This window comes from Anser cygnoides, chromosome 1, assembly GCF_040182565.1.
Source record: "Anser cygnoides isolate HZ-2024a breed goose chromosome 1, Taihu_goose_T2T_genome, whole genome shotgun sequence".
NCBI classification, from domain to species: Eukaryota; Metazoa; Chordata; class Aves; order Anseriformes; family Anatidae; genus Anser; species Anser cygnoides.
Window position 1 is genome coordinate 181,164,452 of NC_089873.1, and position 25,331 is coordinate 181,189,782.

At 42.0% G+C, this 25,331-nt stretch overlaps 1 long non-coding RNA gene across 1 annotated transcript; it reads right to left on the minus strand.

Annotated features, from left to right (window-relative positions):
* Positions 1-12,673: 12,673 nt before the first annotated feature.
* LOC125179875 (uncharacterized) lies at positions 12,674-20,431 on the minus strand. Its single transcript, XR_007157881.2, has 3 exons — positions 19,426-20,431; positions 13,569-13,747; positions 12,674-13,036 (listed from the first exon to the last, which is right to left on the minus strand). It is a non-coding gene; the product is annotated as an uncharacterized lncRNA (long non-coding RNA).
* Between the last annotated feature and the right edge of the window lie 4,900 nt (positions 20,432-25,331).

Here is a 25,331-nt window from a genome sequence, read left to right on the forward strand (position 1 = left end):
CTCTGCATCCTACACATATGGACAAGTGTTTCCATTTCCACTCCACTCAAGGAGTAGGGCACAGTCAATTCCAAAGCATCAGTCTCCAGAGAGGCTGGAAAAGTAACACTTTTTCAGTTTTGTTAAGAGAAGCTTCCTTTCTCATCCTATCCATGAGCTCACCTGCAGCCCTTCAGCCAGCAGCTTCAGCAGGCCCTGGAGAATGCAGCTTGCAGGGAGCCAGTGGATTTGAGTTACCCTTGTCTGAAATACCTTCAGAGGCAAAGGCACCAAAGGTTACGACTTTCCAGTTCATGATATGTTGGTTCATGACACGTCAGTTTGTGACACACCTTAGCACTTACACCGCACAGGGAGGGGAGGGTCCTACGCACACAGCCAAGGGGCAGGACCCGTCCCTGCGGCAGGAGGTACATCATGACAGTGGTGTTTCCTTCCTGTGCCTCAGTGCCAGCTCTGAGTAACAGCTGATGTGTCAGGTGCTGTAGTAGGCATTAGAAATCACAGATGACGTACACAGGCTGTGTAGCTCCTCAGGCACATGCCAGAACTGATGTCCTACCAGGGACTGCTCTGCTCACAAAAGAGAAGCTGTCTGATATTTGTCAATGTGCCTGATGTGTAAGGGTCTGCCTCCATCACCTACCCCGAGCTGTTCCACCCTGGGCAGATGATGGACTCCCTGTCTGAGTCTGGCTTTTGTTGCTTCCAGGGGTCTCCTGGTAGTAGCAGCCAGACCTGTTGGCCTTACCCTAACAAATATCAAAAAGATCTTGTGTCAAGGCTAGATAACCCTTTAACCCTTCATACTCACGGTTGCATAGCATACCTGCATGCACAGGGGCTTGGCATGAGGCTGTGAAAGACCCTGGATGCTGGGGGAGCAGCAATGGAGGATGATGAGAAGCTGAAGGAGCTCCCTCTGGCACTGCTCAGATCTGCTCTGCAGAATGCACACGATGGTGTGGCCACTCCATTAGCTCACATCTGATTCACACCACAGTGTAATTTTTAGTTCACTTTAGAAAGCAGATTGTGTGCAAAATAGCGTGGAAGCCTAGCATGTAACAGAGGATCTCCTTAATCTGACAATGCAGAAATATTCTGTTAACATCAGTAGTTTTTTATCCTTTTGAAGCTGTTTGCCTGACCTTAAGGGAAACAAACTTCCCAATTTTAAAAATCTGTGTCCTGATTTTAAAGTTGACCCTGAGAAGTTCTTATATGAAGCTGAGCTTTCTGAAAGTCTCATGAACCCTAAGTCACTGTGTTCTAGGAGATGTTTGTGCAGTAAAGAAAAATGATGACAGAGAGAAGATGCTAATAAGCGTGTTGCAGTTAGTGGTGACCAAAGACCATCTTAAAACTTATTTCTATAAATTTTAAGAATAAATGTATCTTTTTCTCCAGAAGTGTCTCCCTCCTCTGAATGATGAGCTAGGAAGTGGAAAAACTTGGTGCTACTTATTCAAGAAATAAAAACTGCTAGTTGGAAAACAAAATTGCCCCACCATCCAAGGATTTTGAAGTAAACAGTTTGTATTTCCCATCTAAACAGAGATTAGTCAATCAGAACCACAGGTTTCCCTGGAAAAGAGGACTCTTTATAAGCAAAAACAATCACGATGCTTAGCGTGGTGTTGGGGGAATATCTTGAAATCACAAATACAAACAAATATCATTCAGTGAACCCAGCAGCAAACTAAGTCCCCATTTATTCCTCAAAACCAAGTTGCCGTTGCAGAAGTTTTGGAATCCTGGCAGGATCGCCTGAATCCGCATGCAAAGGGCCCTTAAAAGTAAACATGTTCAGATCTGCCAAGTCTACCAGTCTTCCCAATAAACCACTGTTTTTGATCCTGTGAAATTACTGAACCAGCTTAGTGCTTTTCCAAGAACTAAGTTCCAGGTTTCGTGTGTGTATTTCACAAAAGCAGTGTGCTTTTTGTATGTGTGAGAGATGACTAGCAAAAAAAATTATAATTGTGGGTTTTCTTGCACTTCAAGATGTCTGAAGATAATGTAAAAATGGTTGTTTGTTTTGTTTTGTTTTGTTTTGTTTGAGAAAGGCAGTATTTACTTTTCTTGTATTACACATTGCAAAAAAAATACCTTTTTTTTGTATTGTTTTAAGTATTAATGTTGTATTTTCAGCCAGGAAGCTCTGCCTTGCCTTGCCAGCCACTAGCCTGGCTTCCGCCCTTCGCAGCCTCTCCATATAGACTTTTCCTTCCAGGTGTCCTTTAGGTGTTTGACCCAAATCAGGGTGAGTATTCCTGTTCTCCATTCAAGAAAAAAGTGGTTTCTCTCCTGCCCTTCTATTTCTGTCTGTATTGTTGAAGAGATAACACTGGTGTAGCCTCCTCTGCACTCAGCTGCTCTTGCTGTCTCTAGGGGCAGAGACTTCCCTCTGCACAGCTATAGCAAGGGAGCCATAAATCATGCTGCATGTTTGTGGCTCAAAGCCACAAGTGCAAGCGCTAGAAAATAGGGAGAGGCATCCTGGAAAATTTGGGGAGGTAATCAAAAGCTTCTAATGCTGTCAAGGGTAAAAACAAGATTCATCAGAAAATATGAGCTTCCTCTAAGCCAGAGGATCTGGGGCTGTGGTGGAGATCCACCTCTGGGATAAGCATGGTTTTCTGTTTTCTTCATCTCCTCTCTCATGATCCAGTAGATCCTAATTCTCCCCAGTTTCTCTTAAGAGACATATAAATTAATACCTGCTTGCTTTGCTCGATTATATTCAATGCTTAAGGTGCTCAGGCTTCCCTATTTGCTCCAGCCAGGTGGTAAACAGATGGTGAAATGTCTTAGAAACTACAACAGGCTTTAACATGATGCTCCCTGGGACCATGAACAAGAAGTTTTGAAAGGGGAAAACTAGTAGTAGGAGTAAAAGAAGAGAATAAGAAGAAAAAGCTGAGTCCCGCAAATTGTTTTTAAAATGCTTGAAATAAGGACACCTTCTGGGAGATGAGGGAGCAAAGAGTTGAAAATGGATTGACATTTCTCTGTTTCTTTTTTGACACTACTAGGGTTGATTAAGTGACAATTAAGCTAGGGAATGTGCCAACAGTCACTGTTTCGTCCAGTTCCTTTACCCCCTCAGGACTTGTCACCACTGAATGAAGGGTAGAAATGATATTAGAAATGTCTGCAGTTTTGAGACAGTGTAAATTAAGAGGCTTGTGCTTTTTAATGCTTTATGGTTGATTCGAGGCAAATCAAATTGCCAGACTGATTTTTCTTTTCCCTCCGGAAATGAAAGGAGGTTGGATTACATGCTATTTACTAGCAGGATATAGAGTCTGTAGAGTCGATGCACGGACCTTGCATCTGCATTTCTGCAGACTAAACAGTAGAGGTACATAGGTGTGCACCACACACAATGCAAAACAAAGGCAAATGCCAGCAGATGCTAGTTTTCATAGAAGATAGCCTCTCAATAATACAATACTACTTAAAACAATACAAAGTATTTTTCAGTGTACCTTCTAGGACTTCTAATCTAAAGGAGTTTCCAAAGTTCAGGTATTTTTGTTCTGATTTGGAGACAACTTTCTTTGAAAAATCTTACAAAAAGAAAATTCCATTAAAGAAATCCCTCTCACTGGTTGGAGAAATATATAGTTTAGGAAAACTTTGAAATGTATTTAAAAATTCCCTAATCAATTCACTTGATTTCATAGTGAATTTCATTTTATTTTACCATTAGTTACTTAATTCTAGATAATTTCATGAGGTTTTAGCATATGACTTCTAATTTTCTAACTTCTTCAATGAAAAACTACTGCTTTTCTAGAAAGCACCTTACTCTATAATAGTCAAAATATTATGAAATCTTCAGAGTTGTTAATAATTATGATTGAATAAAAATCTTTACATTCTAGATTTTAATGTCTTTTGTTGATTTGCAAAGAAGCAATTCACTGAACACTCAGGGAAATAAGAGCTTTGAGCACAACCTCTTTGGGGGTTTAAATTCTTATTTAATTACAATATGAGTTAGGTGCCTGAATATGAATAATGTGAGTGTATCTGGTAACAGCTGTTTCCAATTTCTGAATATTTGCTTGCTACGATTACCCTCATGGCTTAGATAGAGTCACAAGTTCCTAGGCCATTTTTATTCTAGTCTTTTCAGGTAAACTCTAAGAAAAAAAGAAAAGGAAAAAAAAAAAAAAGATAATTCCTCCATAGCTTTTAGGAGGGAAGAGCATGGAAATGGTAAATAGAACAGAGTATGATCTAAAGGCATAGTAAAATTTGAGCAAATATTTGATGGCAGTGGATATTGCATTTACATAACTATTAGAAAACACGGTGAGTTCACCACTCATTAAATTGATTATTACTTTTTCTATATTTCTGGTTGATTATCAATCCTGAAGCACATTATACTCTGACACACAAGATTATGTTTGTTTCTTATCTTCCTTCTGAAATGGCAATGCTCTAATACAAAAGGTTTCCCCCCTCTGGAAGAAAAAGACAGTATAAATCACAAAGTTTAGCCTCTGTATTCACATAGATGCAGATTGTATATGCACACTACAAGCTTAGAAACACTTTGGTAAAATCAGATCAAAATCCTATATTCAGTCAAGTACTAGGGTTTTGACTCCTCTTTATTCCTGGCTTCTCATTGATTTTGTATTTTCAGTTTTCAGTGTGAAACTTCAAGCTGACTTTTGGCTATATGAAACATTCCCCACAAATAACTGGGGTGAGACTCCTCTCACCCCATTTCTGATGTCTGCAATATAGGCATTTATTTCTGGGATTTTTCTTAGAGATGATAGAAGAAGCCATACTTTGTCTTATCCTTGCCTGGAGATGTAAAGCACATCAGATTGGTTGGAGGGATGACTGATTTCTCTCAGCTGACCATGCTGGAAGTCTGTGTGACTATCTCAAGTGTACCTGCATACTGTAGATTCAAGTTATGATTGAAACTGCTGATGTCAATTCATTCCCTTCCTCTGAAAACGTACAGAAACTTCTGAAAACTGCTGTGCTGGTGATCTTGCACTAAACTGAAGTATGAGGAAGAGATGTGTTAGTTAATACTGCAAGGAGAGCAATGGAAATGGCAAAACAGTTAAAATGTTCTGATTTTGTTTGCTTGAGGCATGAATTTGAACACCAGCATACCAGAGGGGATGCCGGCCCCCAAATGTTTGCATATCCCTATATCACTCAGTCTATAACCTGAATTATTTTTTTCTTCTTGTTGTCAGTCTCCTCCACTGCTTACATTTACATTCCCCTCTTCTCAGTGCATTTTTTCCTGGAATAACAAATGCAAAACCTGGCATTGTGGATGCTACATGCCCCTCCCCGCCACAGCAGAGATGGGTTGTACAGCCCCAGCTACAGAGCTTGAATGATACCTCAAACTATGATGTTTCATATTATTTGGGGTCTTTTTATATGTCTGATTCAGTCTCTTATGGGCAGGATAACAGCCCACAAGCACACCGAGCTTAGTGCTTGTTGTTGGATGCTGACCCTCAAAGCTAGGTGAGACATGAAATGAGAACATGGTGCTTTAGGAGTCTCTTAAAAGTGCCTCCAGCTACCAAAGGGTAATGCACAGTCCCTGATGCCCCTGTTTTCTTTACTTAACCATGATAATGACAGGGCTTGTAACCTGAGAGACCATCAGGAGGCATTTTTACTTTATGCCCCAACTCCTTTCAACTTTGAATTCCAAAGCTAAGCTATTATCATGCTGAAATGTGAAGAATATGGCCAAGAGGTACTTTTTAGCTGTTGTAGCTGTTGGCTTTCTCCTGGGAGAGGCAGGACTGCATAATTTGTCTGATGTTTCTCCTGAGTAAGAAGAAACATGTTTTTAAAATCAGGCTCGAGATAGGTTTGTGGTAACAATGCTGAGATTCCTGAGATAGTTCTGTGCTAATGCCCTGGCCTCCTGTCCGATAAACCCTGCTCATGTTGCTCTTGGCAGTGTCCTGCTAGCTGGCAAGTGGGCATATATTCTAATACCAGAGCTGAACTGGAAAATGAACCTGGGGGCACTACTCAGTGTCGAGTGCTTGTGGAATGCAAAAGGAATCCAGACATTTAATTCCCTGGTCTCTCTTTGGAAAATCCCTGCCTTGCTACTCTCAGTAACTTCAGCACGTAAACCTGAGCAGCCGGTGTCGTCAATGAGCACCAGAACAGCTGGGATGGTGCATGCTCATGGAGCATTTCTCTTTGCAAATGCTTTGTGACGCAGTGGAGATGTTGTACCAGGGACCTAATATTTTTCTGGCAAACCCTCAGTGAAAGCCACTGCTCTCAGAACTTACTAAAAAAAAACAAAGAAAAACAAACACACAAACAAATAAAACAAACAAACAAAAGCAACAGCCAAACAATAATAATAGAAATGGAGGGGATAAAGTTGATGAAATACTCTGTAAAATATTCCTGTCTGTCTTAACAGGCATGGCATGTTGGGTTGTGATCCCTCCTAGAGACACATCACAAAGGGGACAAAAGGTACATGCCTCTGAGTATTTCTTTCTCTAACCTTGCATATGAGATTGCTTCTACATCCTGCAGGGATCTCCAGTTCACCTCGACATTGTATCTAGGAGTGGTAGACTAGGTCACCCCCTGCAAGGCTGACATGGATGCTGATGTGGATGGGGCGAACACCTGACTTTAGAGGACCACATTCAGGTGAGATGAACCCATGCTCCATGCGTATAACAATTTAGCTCACAGGACTGAAGCATATGGACTGTTGTGTTTATAACTTAATTAATCTCCGTATATCAAAGAAGGGAAATCTAGTTAAAATATACTGAGCAAAAATGGAATCTTTTTGCTCATGCCACCGCCCATCTCTAACACCACTGCAAACACCACAGATACTGCTACGTACAAGAAGTCTCAGATTTACATGGACCCAGGAGGTCTCAGATTTACTCTCAGCTTCAGCTGCAGAGTATGAAACCAGCCCCATGCTTCATAAACAAAGGTTACCCATTGCTTGGTAAGCTCCTAATGTGTTGTCCATGGCTTCTAAAATGGTTTCTCTAAAGAAAAAGAAACTCCCCTGAGAACAAGCAACTCCAGTGTTAGCATACCCAGCCAGTACACAAACAGATGTTGATGACTTCCAGCAGTGAGATGGGTCAAATTCAAAAATCTCCTAAGTTTCCTGACCTAGATGAGACCAGTCACATCATGGAAGAGATTGGTATCATCTTTAGCACCCCAAAATAGCTGTTATTGTCACGTCTGGGACTAGTAATGCAACATTAGTAATGCACTAGTAATGCAACGCTATTAATGCATCCATTGAAGTAGTTCATATTTTCTGTGTGAAGTATGATTGTCAGCATGTGTTTTGTAGGAAATGCCTAATTTATTGAACAGAATAGCTTCACAATGAGATTAAAGTATAACTTGACCAGGTGGAAAAGCATTTTACCCTAATGAAGGCTAATGACTTGCTCAGCCAAGTCATTATCAACAGTATCTGTTTGCTACCAGGATGGGAAAGGATGGTCCCTGACCACCAAAAAAGAAGTCTTTAGCATCTCTAGAGTGCTAAAGGCAGACACTAGCCTTGGGGCAGGAGTGTGGGAAATATTTCCTGAGTAAATTAATACCAATAATCCCGGGAGTGAAGAGTGTCTCGAACTTGAAGAGAAGCCCAGGGGATTCAAAGAAAGAGCATCAAGAACATGAAGCTTAGGTAAAGAGTGGGTCCTTAGGTATGGTTGATCAGCTCATTAGGCAATAGTGAGAGAGACAAAAGTCTTGCTGGAGCTAACTGTAAGGTAAATAACCAAGTGCTTGTGTTTTTTGTCTTCTTCGCCTATTTCTAAGTCATTTCAGTGTTCTTCTTCTTATTGTTGTTGTTGTTATTATTATTATTTAGGTTCTGTAAATAAGCACAAGTATCTCGCTATGTGTTAGACTGTTGTTGAGGATGAGAATATGTCTGAGGTACCTGGCAGACAGCAAGCTATTCCCCACTGCACAGCTGCTGCAATCCTTAACCTTAAACACTGATGCTCCAGCTGTGTGCTGAAGTCACTTCTCTGGGCATTTGGGAAGAAAAAGAGGGATTCCCTGAATTAGTGCAGAGTCTGCTTTAGGAATGAGAAGGAGGAGGATCTGTTTGGAAGGAAAATTTTCCAGTGACCTGCATTGGCCAAGAAAGTGCATAGCTCTCCGGCAAGACACGAGAGAGAGACTGTCCAAACCCCCAGGGACATAGAAATAGTCACATGTTAGCAAATAACATATTACATCTCAAGTAACAAGACTCCAATGAAATGAGTAATCATGCAAAAGTGGAAGATTGGCTGATTTCCTCTCTGTATAGCAATTTTACAGACAACAACTCTGCATGATGCCACACGTTAGCTCATCAAGTGTATGACAACATCTTTAAGGTAGCCATAACTTTCTTAGTCTTTAAGAATGCATCTAAATAAAAATACTCTTATTTGCAGACATGAGGAATGCATACAACTCACATGGAAATGTCCATGAAAAATCCAGTTGTTCATAGTGGTATTGTCGTCTTGTGCAAAAAGTGTTACATTGACATCGTGATCCCAGACAGCTAAAACTTTAACCCAATCCTAGTTTCTTTCCACCTTTTGGCAGGGACACATCAAAACATGTCAGATCAAGCTGTCCCACATGATATAACCCATGAAAACACAGTTGCCCCATCCTGGATTTGGTACATCTCGTGAAGGATGAACAAGGGCTCTGTTCGTCATGTTCCCAGATGAAAGATTGGGAACTGTCCTTGTTCAGTAAGATGACTCACAGTTCTTTAAAAAATAAAACAAGAGAATGGGAGAGAGAGAACTGCCATCCTGTGTTTGGTGGAGCAAGACTTTCTATATCTCCTCTGTTAATAAATAGGATTGTAGCAAAGTGACACCTGACTGCATTACCCACTGATTTCTCCTCCTCGTGGTGCTAAAAGGGCAGCTGGAGAAGTAGTGTGAGGGAGAGCCATCCCCACACACAGACCTCTTCTTGTGACCCTGTGGGAAATCTTGTGCACATATCTATGCCACAGTTCTCATGAAATTTACCCTGACCAAAAATATGAATAACTTAATGGGACCCGTTCTCGGCTTAGTGCAACCCAAGCTATGTAAATCTAGTACAGTTAGTGTCAGTATTTAGTACAGTGACCTGAAAATCTAATCCCCATTTGTCAGTTCATTCTGGGTTGGTTTGGATTTTTTATTTTTTTTTCTTCTTATAATGCAGCTTCTTTAACCCGGAAGATGAATTGTTATGTGATTAAACCTACCTTGGAGGCAGGAGATGAGAAATTTGCCAGCCTTCCTATAGATGGGTGATGTGCAATCAACTGAGTAATTTTAGCATCTCAGTGCCTCAGGTACTTTATTTATTCAGAGGTATTTTCCCCTTCCTATCTCAGAGGGGGTTGTGCAGACTACAAGGAACACCTGCCTTTGATGATTTCAGCTGCTATAAAACTCAAAGTATTAATGGACCTCTGAAACTTTGATGCAATGGAATGAATGAAGTTATACAGTTCATGTTCCAGGCCCTAAGCTGTGCTTGAGTCTATATTAAAGCCTCTGTGAAGTTCTTATTGGTGATTTTTCTTTTCACTGAGTGGGATTGACTCCATAATCCTTGTACGCCTTTAGTCATTAACCTGGGCTGGAGAAATCAGTGCTCATTCCTCTCTTCGATAAATATGTAGATGGAGCCTGCTTGTGGGGTCCTTGGGTGCTTGGCAGGCCTTCAAAATGAGGAGGGCAAACTGGAGGAGTGCAATTTCTTCCTTGCTCTTCTCATGTACTCTTGCTTCCTTGCATTCCTGCAGCAGAACCACTGGGGGTTAATGAGTTTTTCTCCAGTACAGTGGTCCTCACAAACATTGAAAGATGCCAGCTGCCTGCCCACACGTATGAGGTGGTGAACTTCACCCCCTAAACTTTTGGATGCTTCCCCAGCTCCCTAGACCTGTTGCAATTCATGGATGTTCATGGAGAGTCAAACCCTGCACTTAATCACAGCAGCACTTTGAAGAGGAGGTTTCAAATCCACATCTGCAAAGAGTAACTGGCCTTGTCTTCTTAAAAGGCAACAGAAACACCGTGGAAGTTCAGCTCTGACTTTAGCCCTCACATCTCAGGCTCACCGTGGTGCGGTAAGCCATCTGAACACATACAGTCTTGGAGTAACTAAGTGGGTGTAAGAGTGTCTGCGGCTCCTGGGCACCTGTTGGTTTCAGTGTCAGAACCAGAAAAGGCTTATTAAGAGACGTGACGTAGCTCATTTATTTTGGTCGAGAGTTTTCAACCATGCAATTTGATTTGCCTGTGGGTAACAGGTTATACCGGATGGTTCCTCATTCAGGCTTCTAACATTGTAGTTCACAGCCTTATCTTGCTTGCTTCACAGCTCACCCTCCTGCAGTAGAACACAGTTATTTTATTTTTAGATAATTAACCTTTTCTTTTGCCAGCCGTAGATGAAGTGCAGGGCTTCATAATTGGTGTGTTGTTGTCTCTGACTGCCATACACCCCCATGGGGACATTCAGTCATTGTTAGGGCTGGAGTTTCGGTCTGAATCCATGACACAGAGCTGCCTTATTATTTACCCTGAGTAGGAATGCAGCAGAAATCGATGAAATGAATGATTATTATTACCCAGAACTGACTAGAATTCGGATGCTGAATGATGTGGCCAAATTAATTTTTAAAAAGACGGAGGTGCACGGTGGCTGCGTAACACTCTTACACTTGAAAGCACAACTCTCATCGGGGGGGGAGGGAAGTATGACTGTAAATGTTTTTTCAGCAGCTAGTTAGCAGAAAAAATGTGAGAGATTTTATTGACTAGTGAATTTCTCAGGAAGTAGGGCGGTTAAAGCAGTATTTACATATTGAAATAAAGGGCAGTGCCCAAGTCCTCAAGGACAGCCAAAGAAATAAGCCACATCCCGGGGAGGTCCTGTCCTATAAGCCTTATTCCAACAAGGAGGCCTTGGAAACCAGTATAAATGACTGCCTACATGGATATTGTCTGAATACAACTTTTAGCTGTGGCACAGGGGCTTTTGATCTTCGGATCATTGAAGGGTTGGGTTTTTATGAGAGCTGTAAATGGGTTGTTATTCATGATCACACATCATCACTTCTCAGTACTCATGAGCACTTGGAGAGTCAGCACGATCTGGGGTAGCTTCTGATTTTTCTAGAAAACAGGATTTGATAACAACACGTGGGGGAAGGAAAAAGGGAAATCCTTTCCTTTCTTCATCTGCATGTAGGAGATTTCACAGGCACTACCTGAACTTCTTCTCAAACCCATCATTTCTTCCAGTCCTCTGGACAAAACATTGCTCTAACTGCAGCGGTCAAGACCTGTACAGACCCATGGTCTTGGTTTACTGGAAAATCAAAGTGAGGTTATGTCAGAGCAATTCCTGATGCCCAAGGGACTGAAGTCCAGTCTGTGCTGCCGTGAGGGCACCAGATGGGAAAGTGAGCATCTAGATGGTCTCCACTCCATCGCCTCTGAGCCTTGCCTTCTTTGTCTGGTTCCATCTCAGTAACAACATGTGGTGAGTGACCGTGGAAATGGGAAGGGGAGGGAGGTCCTGGCTTCAGCCTTGCTCTGTGCAGCCCCGTCAAGTCTGGGCTTTTATTGAACTGTCCAGAAGCATGCCTGCCTACACCAAGTAATTGCGTTTTGTTGTGGCTGTTATAAAATACATTGGAAACATGTGTGGCTAGAAAGGCACATTAAACTCCTGCATTTCAGTGTGAGTTTCTTTTGCTCTGTTTTGGTTTGATTTAATAGGCCAAAGGAGACATTTCAATGAGGAGCTGTGGCTCTCTCAGAGTTTCCTGTGTTCTTCAAGGGGCTGTAGGCTTTGGTATTAGGAAGGGAGCAAGCTTGGGCTGCTGTGGGTCCAAGGGAAACTTTTGCTTTAGCTAAGTCATCCATAAATTGCAACCCAGGGTAATATCCTCTCCCTCTAGGACTTGCACTCTTCCTTGGGTACATGGTGCCTAAGAACAGAGAAGGAAGAAGGACATTTTCCAGTGTCTCATGAATATGGGGTTCACCCTTAGGGTAACATTTGGTGTCAGGGCAATGCCTGATGAGAAACAGCAGTCTTTCTTAGCAGCAGTGTGTGGATATTTCATCTGTCAGAGTCACGTTCCCATTGCTACCCATGGGAAAATTTCACTGCATTGCCCAGGGCTCCCAGTTATCTGTCTGAGATATCTCTTACTGGTAGTAGCACTTAGGGTCTGATCCTGTAGAAAGTCCCTACGAGGTACATGAGTTCTCACAGGTGTTGCAGGCACTTTACATGCCTGAGGTTTTGCGTGATCAGTCCCTGGGTTTATGGACAGGTCCTGTTTCCCCTTTGTTGGGTTCCTCTTTGTGCAGCCCTGCAATCAGAAGCTGATCAAGGACGGCAGCACGATATGTCAGGTTTCATTATCACCCTGGTTCCTGGTAAAGAATGAGGATCGAGCAGCCCAGTTCTCACAGTTTTCAACTTTCATCTGCCTTTGTGCATGAAGCAGTGTTTAAAATGTTGCTACTACTCTCCCCTGCAAATAAGAGAAGTCTGTACCTCCAGCAGGAGGTATAAAATATTTTGTTTATTCAGGGAAAGATAGCAATCATGAACATTAGTCTGGATTTAAAAGCCTTGAACTTTATTAGGGAAATTGACTTCAGTTTAATAGGAAAGAAGGGGAGGGGTGGAGGGGGTGAGAGGAACAAGAAGGAAATTTCAAATAAAAATGTTCCAAGACCTCTTATTCATGAGTTTAGCTTTTGCCTGTTGAGCTTAAACAACTTTCCATTAACATTCCTTATTGAGTACTGCAAATGGAAAAAGCAAATAAACATTGGTCCATGGCCTGATGTGTTGTCAGTGATGCTGTTCATGATTTTTTTTTGCTCTGTCAGTGAGAGGGAAGGTGCCAGCAGCACTGCTAGTTGCCATCCTGGCCAGACTCTGTGCTGCATTCCTGTACAAAGCAAGCATGAGAAAAAAGTTTCATTCCACCTCCATGCTGCCCACGTAGGGACAGGTGAGAGGGCTTAAAATGCACCCTAGTATAAATTAATAGTTGTCAAAGATGAGTCATCACATCCTACATTACCTTTCCTAAGCTGGTCAGGTTCTGTTTTGCAGAGTCAATAGGCTTTTCTGGAGTTTACCATTCTCATCTGGAGACCTCACAGCTTTAATAAGCAAGGACGTCTCTTTAATTTCCAGCCTGCATTTTATTGACCTACTTGTTATTATGCCAGGATTCTCTATTGTAGTTCTTCCTTTCCTCCCTCCCTCCTCCCCCTTTCCCCCCCACCATTTTTGCCACCCCCCCCCCCCCCCCCCCCCTGGCTTGAAATGCATATACATCAGATATGTAACCTTTCAAGACTTGTTATTGAACAAGCCAAGGTCTCCTAGTCCCTTCTTACAAAAGAATGTCTCATCACCACGCCCAGCTCCCTAGCAGGATTCAGCAGATTCATTTCACTAAGTGCCTTACCCACCGTTGTCATAAATACTTGTACTCTTCATCTCTTGGCTGGGTATTCTTCCTACCACTGACATTGTTTTTTTCCATTGATGCATCTTCCTTTGCCTTGCTTTCTTCTTGCAGTCTGCTCATAATTGCATATAGGAAAAACACTTCCAGACTTGCTCCATCATTTCTTAGTTTAAAGCTCTTCTTACCAGAAAAAAACAACAACAACAACAACAAAAGCTGAAGGTGAGTGAAAGAAAGTTTCTTAAGCAGAAAAGACCACTTTCTAGGCACAACCTAGATCTGTTTCAGGGAACAAGCTGTTTTGAGCCACCTGTTCTTCAGCCTCCTTTTCCCTCTTTCTGTGCAGACCAGAGGAATTCCACTTTAGGGCCGTTGAGGATGTTTGAGCTCTTTTCTACCTTGGCTGAACTATGACAGCCCTAAATCTCCAGGCAAGAAGGATGCTCAGCCTCATGAATTGGCCTAACCTCTAATTTTGTACAATCTCTACCACAAGAGAAAACTTTTTTAACACTCATCTCGCTTGTCAGCTTTATCAAACAGAATCAATCTTTGGCTAAATTCAATGACGAAAGTTTGTGAGGGAGTGGGGAAAAAAGTCACCTGCCTTAACCCTATGCTTTTTCTGTGTTAGGCTATGTGAAGGGACCTCTTGCCCTTGTGTAGACTGAGAACATCATATCAGAGCTGGCTGGAGTCAACGTAAGATCAGCTACATGCTGTAGTATTACTTGAATGCAGCACAAAATGTCCTACCATGGAGTGAGGCCAACACGCCTAGGGCTTGCATGAAAGTGCATCATTAGGTCTCAGATGATCTTTCCATATGTCTTCTAAAATGTCAACACACAGCTGATCCCATACAGGCCAGCACATCCTTTTATACTGTTGTGATTTTCAGTCAATTTTTCATTCCTAGCTAGTAACGTGCTGCTGATACTCTGCTAATGGGTTCACCCAGAACTCCCCTCCTGATAAACCTCTTGCCTTAGACTCAGGACAGGGGAGGCAAAGAACCAGGTGATATTTTGTTCATGATCTAGTGAGAGATGTCCCTGTCCGTGGCAGATGGGTAGGCTAGATGACCTTTAAAGATACCTTCCAATACGAACCTTCAGTGATTCAATGATTCTATGAAACCAGATTGCTTGGCAAGTAAATATATGTGTATTTTTGCTGGAAATTATTATCCTTTGTACTTGAAATCCCTGCTCTACATGATTTAGCAAACTTTCTATTTGACTTGTTTCTATCCAGTGAGGAATTATAACATCTTCTGAACTCAAGATTCTTAATTCAGAGCTCAGAAACGTTCAGGTGATTTACACAAGGCACCTACACCTGGCGTCCAAACAGCTCCACAGGCTCCACCAACTGTTTTAATGAGCAAGAGGAACTGTTACACTGATGACAGCAGGAGCTCTAGCACTCAGCTCCTATGTATGTGTGCATATTATAGGCACCTAAATAACCTGTTCCTGGAGCTGAGTATCAGTATACGTGCTTAGCTTAGGACAAAGGATTTTGAGGGGGTGGTTCAGAGCACCCATTAAGTGGGTAGGGAATCTCTGCTGCTGAAATCAGATGCCTCCAGTGAGATGGTATTTCTATGGGGGAGTAAAAGAGAAGAGGAGGAAGACAGAGAAGAAAGCAGGAATGGAGCTGTTGTACAGGGTCTTGGGTTATTATAAAACAGCTGGTCATGGCAAATATCTGAGTGATGGATTACAAGTCAGATACATTTCAATTAAAAGGCAGAGTAGGCAAAGGTAAGCTAATAAGTAAGATTTCAAAAAAAAAAAATCAAAAGAGGAAACTTTGACGAATTGTAGGAAATAATTAGCAAAGACAGCTGATCTCAGGATTTGAAAGTGTTTGGGGGTGAATTTTAACCAAAGCTATGGAAAGTATCTTAGACTTCTATTTCAAGAAAGAAGAGAGAAAAACAAGTAGAATGGGACTACAAACATAAAAGTATGAATAATGCAGAGGTAAAAAATCCTAAGAAGAAGCAGGGAACAAAGAAAGAAAAATGGAAAAATGGAAACAAGGAAACTCTCTTAAAAGATGTAGAAGTAAAAATGAGATTTTGCTAAGCTCCAGGTGAACTACAAGCTTCAAAGATTGTTAGAAAAGGATGAAAGGTTCACTGGGTATGTTGAAGTTGAGCATTCTGGGGTGGACATTAGAGATATTAAAATAACTTTCTTTCCAAAACCTAAGTGAATATGTTGCCTCTGTTTTCAAGAACTTAGGGAGAAAGGCAATGGTTAATGACAATGAGCGTCTACATGGAGCTCAGGTGCTTATGAAATGATGAACAGATAACACAGGACTTTAAAAGAACTCACAAATAACACCAGAATTGGTAGTAAAGTTTTTCAATAAAATTCTTGAGTTAGAGATGATGTTACAGAAATGGTGAATAGCAAAGGTAATACCTATGTTTTAGAAATGTGAAAAACGTGATATGGGAAGCCATAGGCTTGTTAATTTGATCTTGATACACCTCAGGTCTTAGAATGCAATAAAAGGACGTGGATAACATGTAAATGATAGAAATGCATCTTACCAGACTAAACTGACCTTTACTTCATAGGATAATTCATTATCTGAGACAAAGGAAATTAAGTAAATTATACCTATCTAAACTTAGTGGAGTATTTGAGAGAGGGCTGCATGGGCGATTATTAGTTGAGCTGGAGAAGGGGATTAGCAGAAGAAAAGTTATACAGAACTGGCTAAAGATAAGATGAAAATGGAGCTAATATTGAAAATAGAGGCATTATAAGGAAGAAACTCTCTCTGATTTGGCTGGTGATTTAAATAATTTTGCCAATACAGAGAGGACTCAGAATATCTTAATGAAATGGAATGTAATTCAAGAATACTTAGGATCTAATAACAAGGGTTTCAGCCATCAGCTTAGAGCTTTTCTGAAGTGAATGGCTGTGAAAAAGGCCAGGTGACTAGAAGCCGCTGAACTGAAGCCATAAAAAAGGCAAAAGTGATCTTAAAGATATTGGAAAGGTATGTCCAAAAAAAAAAAAAAAAAGTATGACATTATAAAGGATATCAGTGAAATTTTAGAGTGTAGTATGACCAGGCTGCCTTAGAGCACATTAGACTTGTTTATTCAATCAAAGGTGGTGTCACTAACCTCAGTTTTCTTCACATGACTCAAATTCACCCCTTTGCACACACGTTCCCTACCAGCACCACCTTGTGAGAGCTCGTCACCTTTGCCCCACCTTTGAATTGTGCATAATTTTATATCCTGCTTACCAAGTGTGACCTGACTGTGTAACAGTAAATCATAGCTTTGGAGTGATTCTACAAGTACGTATCTTAACCGTGACTGCAGTGAAAGTTATTTTAAGTGTCCCTGCCTCCCTTATTCATTGCAGTACAAGGGTGGGAGTGCAGATTACAGTACAACTGAGGCACGCTAGCAGCTCTGGGCTTGGCTGTCTCTTCAGGCTGTTGCCCTTCTCTTTTTCTCTTGCTCACCCATCATACCCTGCAGGAAAGAAATATCCACCTTGTCTGTTTGACCTAATGATATATCATCACAAAACCTTCCTAAAGTCTTTGCTACCAGTTTAGTGTGTGAATGTAAGTTGTGTTAGTGGTTCCCAAATAACCTGATAGAAGAAAGAGATGAAGGATGTTTTCAGGCTTTACACCCTGAAGAAAGACTTCTGAGATCAGGCCAGAAATAGCTATGAAATCACTGTAGATGAAATTAACGGCAAGCACAAAGTTTGGTGTAAAGGTGAATCACAGAAGGTTTATCTACACAGATCTGGTTTCCTAGTACACCAGGCTTCCCAAAACAAAAATCATTAGAATAGAAGTCAAGAGCAAAACTTGTCGAAGTCTAGCCACAAGGAACACAGGCCCCAGCTAAGAGGTGGAGGACTGTCTCTTGGAAGCTTTGATGAGCTCCAATTGCCCAGTACGTGGTAAGGAGAGCTAAAAACATAAAACATAATTCTAGCTTCTATGGTGGGTGATGAGTAAGGGACATGATTTCCCACTGTGAAAGCATATCTAGTGCCGGTAGTCACGATTTCAGAGTAGATGTCATAAGGGAGGAGATGATAAAGCAATAAAAGGTGACTCAAGGGCTGGAGAAAATGGCTTGCAAATGAAAGTCTGTAAGAGCTCACATTTAGTTAGTTTAGCAAAGAAAGGACCAGGAAATTAGTGTATTAGAGTGTGCAATTGCATGGAGGGAAAATGCCCAGATAGTGAAAGGTGCTTCTATCTAGCTGTGACATAAGGTTGGAGAGAAGTGCTGAGAGAAGTGCAGGTCCCTGCCCCCGGAACCAGAGTAAATGGGTGATCTGGTGTATGCAGTGCAGAGGTGGACAGACTATGGGGTCTGATAGCTGTTCTGGATCCTAAACCCTGTGAATCTTTTAATTGTGCTGCAAAGATCTTTCTTCATACAGGGTTCCTGTCCCTCACCAGAAGACAGAGCAAAAGTCCCCTGGAAGGCTATCCACTGTCTGCAGTGGCTGTGGGCCAGGGCCACAGCATTGCAGTGACATGCAGGGGGAAGCAATAACTACTAAGAGAAGTATTAAATACCAGTAGTGGCCTGAAAAGTGTCTGTGATTGTGTGGCTGTGAAATTTAGGAAGTGAAAGGAAGGTCCGTACTATCTTTCCAACCAAGAAGGACTTGGAAAACCACACCCCATCTATTACAGACAGATGGGTGGCACACTGGGACTGCTGACAAGACTGTGAGCAGCTCTGGAAGAATTAGCTCTTCAGGTTAATTTTCTGGCAGGCAGATTAGGACCAATCTCTTCTTTACATTACCTTTGATCTGCAATTTATTATATTTTATTTTATTTATTTTCTGAGGCTTAACTCACTGCATTGCCATTTCCTCAGGTAAAACCTTGTGGGCTCTGCTGTGCTGCAGAGCTGCAGAGATGTGCTTCTCCTCTCAGCCCTTGCACAAAGCCCTAAGGTCAAAGCAGTTGTGATCTCCTCACTGGGACTGACTTGCTAATTATCAACTTCAATTTCATGCACTGTTTTTATCCATTTAGCTTCTTAAAGAAAGGCTTTCATGCTGTATTTCGACAGAAAATTCCAGTTCATGCTCACCAGCTCTTCAAATATCCTTTGCCACAGGAAGGGAGATGCATTTCTCAGGCGGGTGAGAGACCTCTGTGTTGGTCTCTTACATTCTCTGTTAGGTGCTATTGCAGCAAGAGCACATAGCATCTTTCACAGTCAGGGATTTGAAACCTGACTTAGGCTCTTCTGTCTACTTTAGGTACTTCTATCTACTGCAGTACATATGTGCTGCATCTCTTTTCATGAAAAAGATGAGGACAAGGAGAGATGCAGGTGCATATTTCTCCATCCAAGCCTTACTCTGCAGTGGGAGGGTGAAGTGGCATGCAGCCCTTGCCATGGTCAGTGGTGGGAGATGACAAAGGAGAATGTCATCTGGAGGTGTCTCTCTCACCACAGCCATTGTAGAGAGTGTAAGCCACTGTGCTCTTAAATGTCACACCAAATTCAAGCAACTTATCTGGATGTCAGAGATAAGGTTAATCCAAGGGTATGGACAGAGACAGCATTAGGAACCTAGTGCATCTCCACCCAATAAATTGCACCAAAATTCCTTAACACTTGCTTCTTTGGAGAGCATCTTAGGACCATCCATATGAGAAGACAGACTGATTAATCCTAAATATTTAGATGCTTTAGCCCTGTTAGATGGTTGCACAAAGGACAGGAATCTGATTCTCTGCAGCACTCTGGTGGATGTGACCAAAAGAGATTACAGATAACCTTTGTCTATCAGCGATTACCGTGCAGTCTTGCTTACCCTGGTTTTCCTCTGTTGTGTCCCAGTGCCTGCATTGGATGAAGCTGGCTTGGAGCTGGGCTGTGCCTGCACATGTGGCACAATGACACCACCTCTCTCTGGTGGATGGTCTTTACTGGGGGCTCTTCCCAAGGAAACTTCAAAGGGAAAACACGTTTTTGGTCCTTTCTGTCCCTCACTGCAGAGGAAAAGGTCAGACATCATAGAGAGATGAATTAGCTCTGTATCAAGGCCTCGGCAGTTGTTTTGTTTGGTTGGTTTTTGTTTATTTCTTTGTTTTTTAACACAACCTCCAAACTTCAGAGGCTTTAGTAAATCCTCCTATTTCAGCTTCATTTCAAAACAAAAGAGTCTTAGGGCTTACCTATGACCTAACCACTCAAAAGTGCAATTTCGTTTCCCTTAAAATTCAGACTAAACAGTTTCAAGCCTCCAGAGAATTTACCTAAGCTTTGCCAGGTTCTGAATTAATCATGTTTAAAAAAGGTAAATAATTTTTTTTACTAAAATGACTTCCTATCCTGGTGCCTGAAAGAGTGGTGCTACCAGGGGCAGCTAAAAGCAGAGGCACAGTTGTTTTAGGACAGTACCCCACAGAGCACCTTTCTCCTCCCCACTGAGTAATGCTGTTTAGAGTCTATTGCTTTCTCATTTTCTGTGTATAGTACCGAGGAGCAGAGGATGAATGAAAGGCAAAGCGTGATGAACTGTTCTTGCAGATGACAGCTGAAAACTGCAGTCAATCAGCCACCATCCGCCTTCAACACGGATTCGCAGAGAGGGTTAATGAAACCAGAGTCGATCACGATTGTCCTCTGGCGTAGAGTGCCTGTGTGCTGCAGCGTAGCAGCTGTAGCTTGGGAAAGAAAGGGCTGAGGCTTTAACTGCCCCCAGAAAACCTCCCTGACAAAATAAACACACAAGCAAAAAGGTGAGATCTTAAACTCTGACACCAGTGACTCCCAGCCGTATCTCAATAAGGAAGGCAGATTGCCTGGCGAGCACGTTATTCAGAGGTGGTATCATGTATTGATTTATTTCCAAGAAACCTTAATTACATTGTTCAAAGTCTTGAAAAAGAAGGATGGCCTTGGAGTTATCAGCAATATGAAACTGGGCAGTAGATAACAAAACCCATCAGTGATTCTGAGCTGTTTTAATACACTTCTTGATGTGTTTCTCAGAAGACAATCATCACCAGATATGCTCTTTTAATCTAACTAACCAATGTTGTATGTTGACATCAACTTGTTCCATTACCTCCTCACATGGTTGGGGCTTTATGCTTCACTTATCTGAACAGATGAGCGGATAACCTCTACTTCCAGAGCATCCTTTGGATTTTTATGGTGTTTTGAATTAGTGATGCAAATCTAATTTTGCTGAAACAGACCTAGACTCCATTACTGAAGGAGCAGTTTCTATTTGGATTAACAAGGCTGCATTGTGTCACTGCCTGATGTAAGGTGCAGAAGTGCCCAATTTATCAGAATATTAAACGTAAGAGCCTGTTGTGGTTTCTCTCTAGCCTACAGAATGTACATTTGCAGGTCTGCAGCTGAACTCCCTTCATCAAACACCTCATTACCTTGGCAAAGTGAGGGGAAATAGCAACTTAAATGCTTCAGGAATATACTGGTTATATATTAACCCATGGATCTGTAGCTGTAGGAATAGGACAAGCACCACAGCGTTTCTTTTGTTTAATAGAAAATCGAACCAGAAAAAAAATGTACTCCTGTCCTCTTTGGGATGTTGCTTATGACAGAAACAAGAGGAAGAACCATGTTGGAAAGGATTTTAAACTATGCCTGCGCTGGTGATACCCAGGAGCATTTCTGAGGTGTGTGCTCCCACGCCGTGCTGAAATGAGACACAGGCATGTGCCACCTGCCCCCTCCAGGGTCTGGTGTCCCCAGAGGGCATGGGAGCTGAACAGAACCCCTGGCGTATTCTGCAAAAGTGTCTCATCTGCACTTTCAGTGGAATACGATCCCAGATTATACCACACACCACCCTACTGGTCAATGTAAATGCAGACCAAGAAATCAAGGTTTTCTTTCTGGCTAAGTAAAAAGCTTTCTGAGTGACCTTGTAGCATTACTGGATCCTTTGTAGCTGGTCTATTTTATGTAAACCGATGTGAATAACTTTTATCTATTTGGCAAACATGTTTCAGGTAGAACGAACATTAGAAATTACAGCATGATACAACGATAGGAGGATCACAGGATCTGATTTCGCCTTTTGCAAAACTTGCCATCCCTTGGGAGGCTGTTGCCTTGCAGTTAGACCTTTACAGGTCTGTGGAAGCTCCTGTGCTGGTAGTACAGCAAACTCTGAGTTTGTGGCTCCATTGCATGCTATCAGGCTCTGCTGTTTTCAGGATTGATATGCCTGCCACAAGGTGTAGGAAATAACAATGCAGTATGCTGCTGTGTGCAAACCCAGAGCTGCTATGCAAGATTTACCTTTCCAAAGAACTATAAACTTCAGCGAACTGTGTATCTTCTCTGTCTGTTGTTGTTTATGTGTCTATTGATTTATCTACTCATTCATCCACCCAAAAGTAACTCACAGCAAGAGGCTTCTCAAAAGCTGTACAAGTGTTTCCATGTCCCTGTTTTGATTCTCCCAGGAGTTATTATTCTGGCAGTTCACAAAGCTCCTTGTCAGTCTCTATAAAGTAAAGAACTTAATTGTGCAGAACAGATAGTTCTTTGCTGGTGGCACAATGCCTACAATTATGAAGATGGACAAAAATTACCAGCAACTCACTTTGCTGGGGTAAAGTTTGTGACATCAACAGTGGATTTTTCTTCCTCTGAAACAAAAGTTTCTGCATTTTGAATAAGTATCATCTTTTGCATGTACTGCCAGTCACCCACCTAACCAAAGGGGAGAATTACCACAACCAACCACATGGGGTTGTAAACAACAGGAAGGAAAAAGGGACTTCTTGTTATAGAATTGATGGGAGTGGGTGTAGTTCAAGGAACTTTGCTGCTTCCAGTCTGCCCTACAGCAGACTTTATAGGGATGCAGGAGGCAGAGGGGATTCCTAGAGATACCCAAGCCCCATCCCACTTTGCATCTCTCAGAGGTTCTTCACCAGTGTAGAAACATTTGAGCATCCCAAGGAGCTCTGCATGTGTCAGAGAGCTTTGAAGACCTGACCTTGAATGTCCTTGGACAAAGTCCTTAGACACACACAACTCCCACTGAAATGGGACTAAATGGGAGTTAGTAAGGCGATGAGGTGAACCTCTGGTGTCAGTTCCTCATCTTTACTGTCTGACTCAAAAAAGCACAGGGACATCAAACTGGGGCACTACTAATCACAAATCATTATGATAACTGCATTGGAAACCAAACCTTGAAGATATTATATGCTCATACTGTTGCATGAAAGAGTATCTTAAAGGGGGGTGCAATTATTTTAGTGATGTCCCTAAACTGGATCTGGACAGGTACAAGTGGCAAGTTGTATTTCTGTGAGTGCTGAGGACATCTAAAACAAATATCTTTGTAATTTGTGATTATCCTGAGAACATGAAGATGGCATCCTGGCAGATCAGGCCTGAGTAGAGTAAGAAACTAATGTCAGTGGAGGTTGAACCAAACAGTCAGCAATTTCTGATTGAAGAAAGGTGTCCATGAAAAAGATGCATTCTTTTTTGGATAGTGGCTAAAGATACATTTTATCCTTAGACAGGTTTAATCTGTCTCATGACAGGGAGAGTTTTCCCTCAAGACCAGTTTGCATTATGTAGAATTGATAAAGCGTGAGCTGACTCCTCCTTTTTCTTGTACCTGGTGTGATTTCCATTTGTCCCTATCCTGGGCAGAGGCAGCACAAGCAGCAGCATAGCTTTTCTTCAGTCACTTGCCCTAAGTGCAAATGCCTGTATGACATAAAAGATCAGAGGAGTTAGGCCATGTATCATAATTTGCTCCTAGTCCTCAAGGTTCTGAAGAATAAATTAAAAAAAAAAAAATGTTTTCTGAAACCATGACTCTTATCTCAAACGCCCAAGATGAATTTCTCTGTTCCCTTCCCTCCTTCCCTACAGCCTTTTGGGCTCAACTGCCGGTAGAGTTTCTTATCTCGGTTCCTAAAACAGACCATATCTCCTTCCCTCCTCTTCTTTCTCACAGGCACCCACACACCTCCTTGGCAGGAGGCACCAAGAGGGATTTGCTCCCGCCATGACTGGCAGAAGAATCGTATCGTGTCGTTTCTGGTCTAAACTCTGTGCTGACCGTGCTTTGAGGATTTCCTGAGATCCCTTCCAACTGGGATCCTGCTGTGAGAGGATGATTCACATGCTGTGAGGGGAAGCCCTGAGCCACTGACCAGCCTTGCCACAGTGAAGCAGCCACCTCACGAATCATCTGCAATCCAGCTATGGGTTTAACCTAAAATGTGCGTGCAGGTTTTTGCACACAGAAAGCACAGGCAGAGGTACAGCTGCCTAAAAACTGGTTTGGGGGAAGGCAGTAGTGTCAGCCTGAGAGAAATGTTGCCTGGCACCTTGTTCTGGTCAGGTCTTTGAGCACTGGGAGAGCTGCCTCCATTGCAGCCATGACATTGCTGCACACTGGGAGGACACGCAGGACTTCTCTGGAGTCACCTACGTGTGGATTTTACTGCAATACAAAAACCTGAGAGGGCACTGTGAGCTGTAGCACTCATGCTACAAAACAGTTAAAAGTGGCTGAGGGAACTGCTGCACTTGGTATCACTGTGCTTCCAAAACAGTCAGAAACAAACATGCAGAAACCACTTACTCTGGGGAAGGGAAAGCACTGGAAACAAATAGCCTCAGGCTTGGTCTCCTACAGCTTAGAAGCAGGTTTCCTGTGAGATAAACTGCTGTGGAGTTCAGGGTTTGATCCTGACCTCCTTATACCTCCGGCTTCCCAGGGACTTCAGCAGTGACTTGCAGAAGGAACCATCTCCTTTGTCAGGGCCCAGGAGCCTACGGTTGCATTAATTAACGTGTTCAGCACTGAGGCAGTTCTCAATCACCTGCTCTGCTGATGGTGTAAGTACTGTCAGAAAGGCACCAAATTAGCTAAGTGGTTTCCGTCATTTGAGGATGACCTGTGGTTCCCGCCCCAGTGAGAAAACACAGCATTCTGTATGAGACTGAGAAACAAGGCTGTATCAAGTCATTTCAAAGCCCTTTTAAATTCTTGTTAAGGTTTGGAATTGAACAGCCAATTCAAATTCATCTCTTCTTGCCCATTGCTAATTTTATTTAAGCTGAAATACTTTAAAAAAGAAAAAAAAACATTTAAATTGCATGCAAGCAATAAATGTGCAGATGGTAGGTGGGCAGACAGATAATTTATGACCTAGAGCAAGCTATATGCTATCTTTACCAGTTGTAAATGATGCCCTATGTGTTTCAGACCTCTGACACTTTAAACTCTAGTTAACATGAATGATGATTTAGCCCACAGTCCAATTCCACCCTGAAACAAAACATTTCCTTGATTAAAGGATTTCTTAGGGGAATATTTAATGTATCATATAACAGCAAAACCCTTTTACTTAGCAAATAATTCCAGATTTCCAAAACTATGCCAAACTGAGGTTGTACTGGCAATTCCGTATCTGCTTCATAGGAACCATATTTCTCCTTTTTAACTAGATTCTTTAAAAGCAATAATAAACTATTGGAAATGCAAACAGTGCGTAGAATAAAAATATTCAGGCCTTTCTTGGAAATAAAAAACCCATATAGGTAGTTGGACATACTTTCAGGTCTGTGGACACATGCCATTATTTCATGAAAACCGGGATATGCAGCACTGGAAGGGATCTCAAGATGTTTTCTGGGCTCGGTGTTCCTGGGCGGTGGGACATTTATCATCGATGACAGACAAACTGTTTCTAG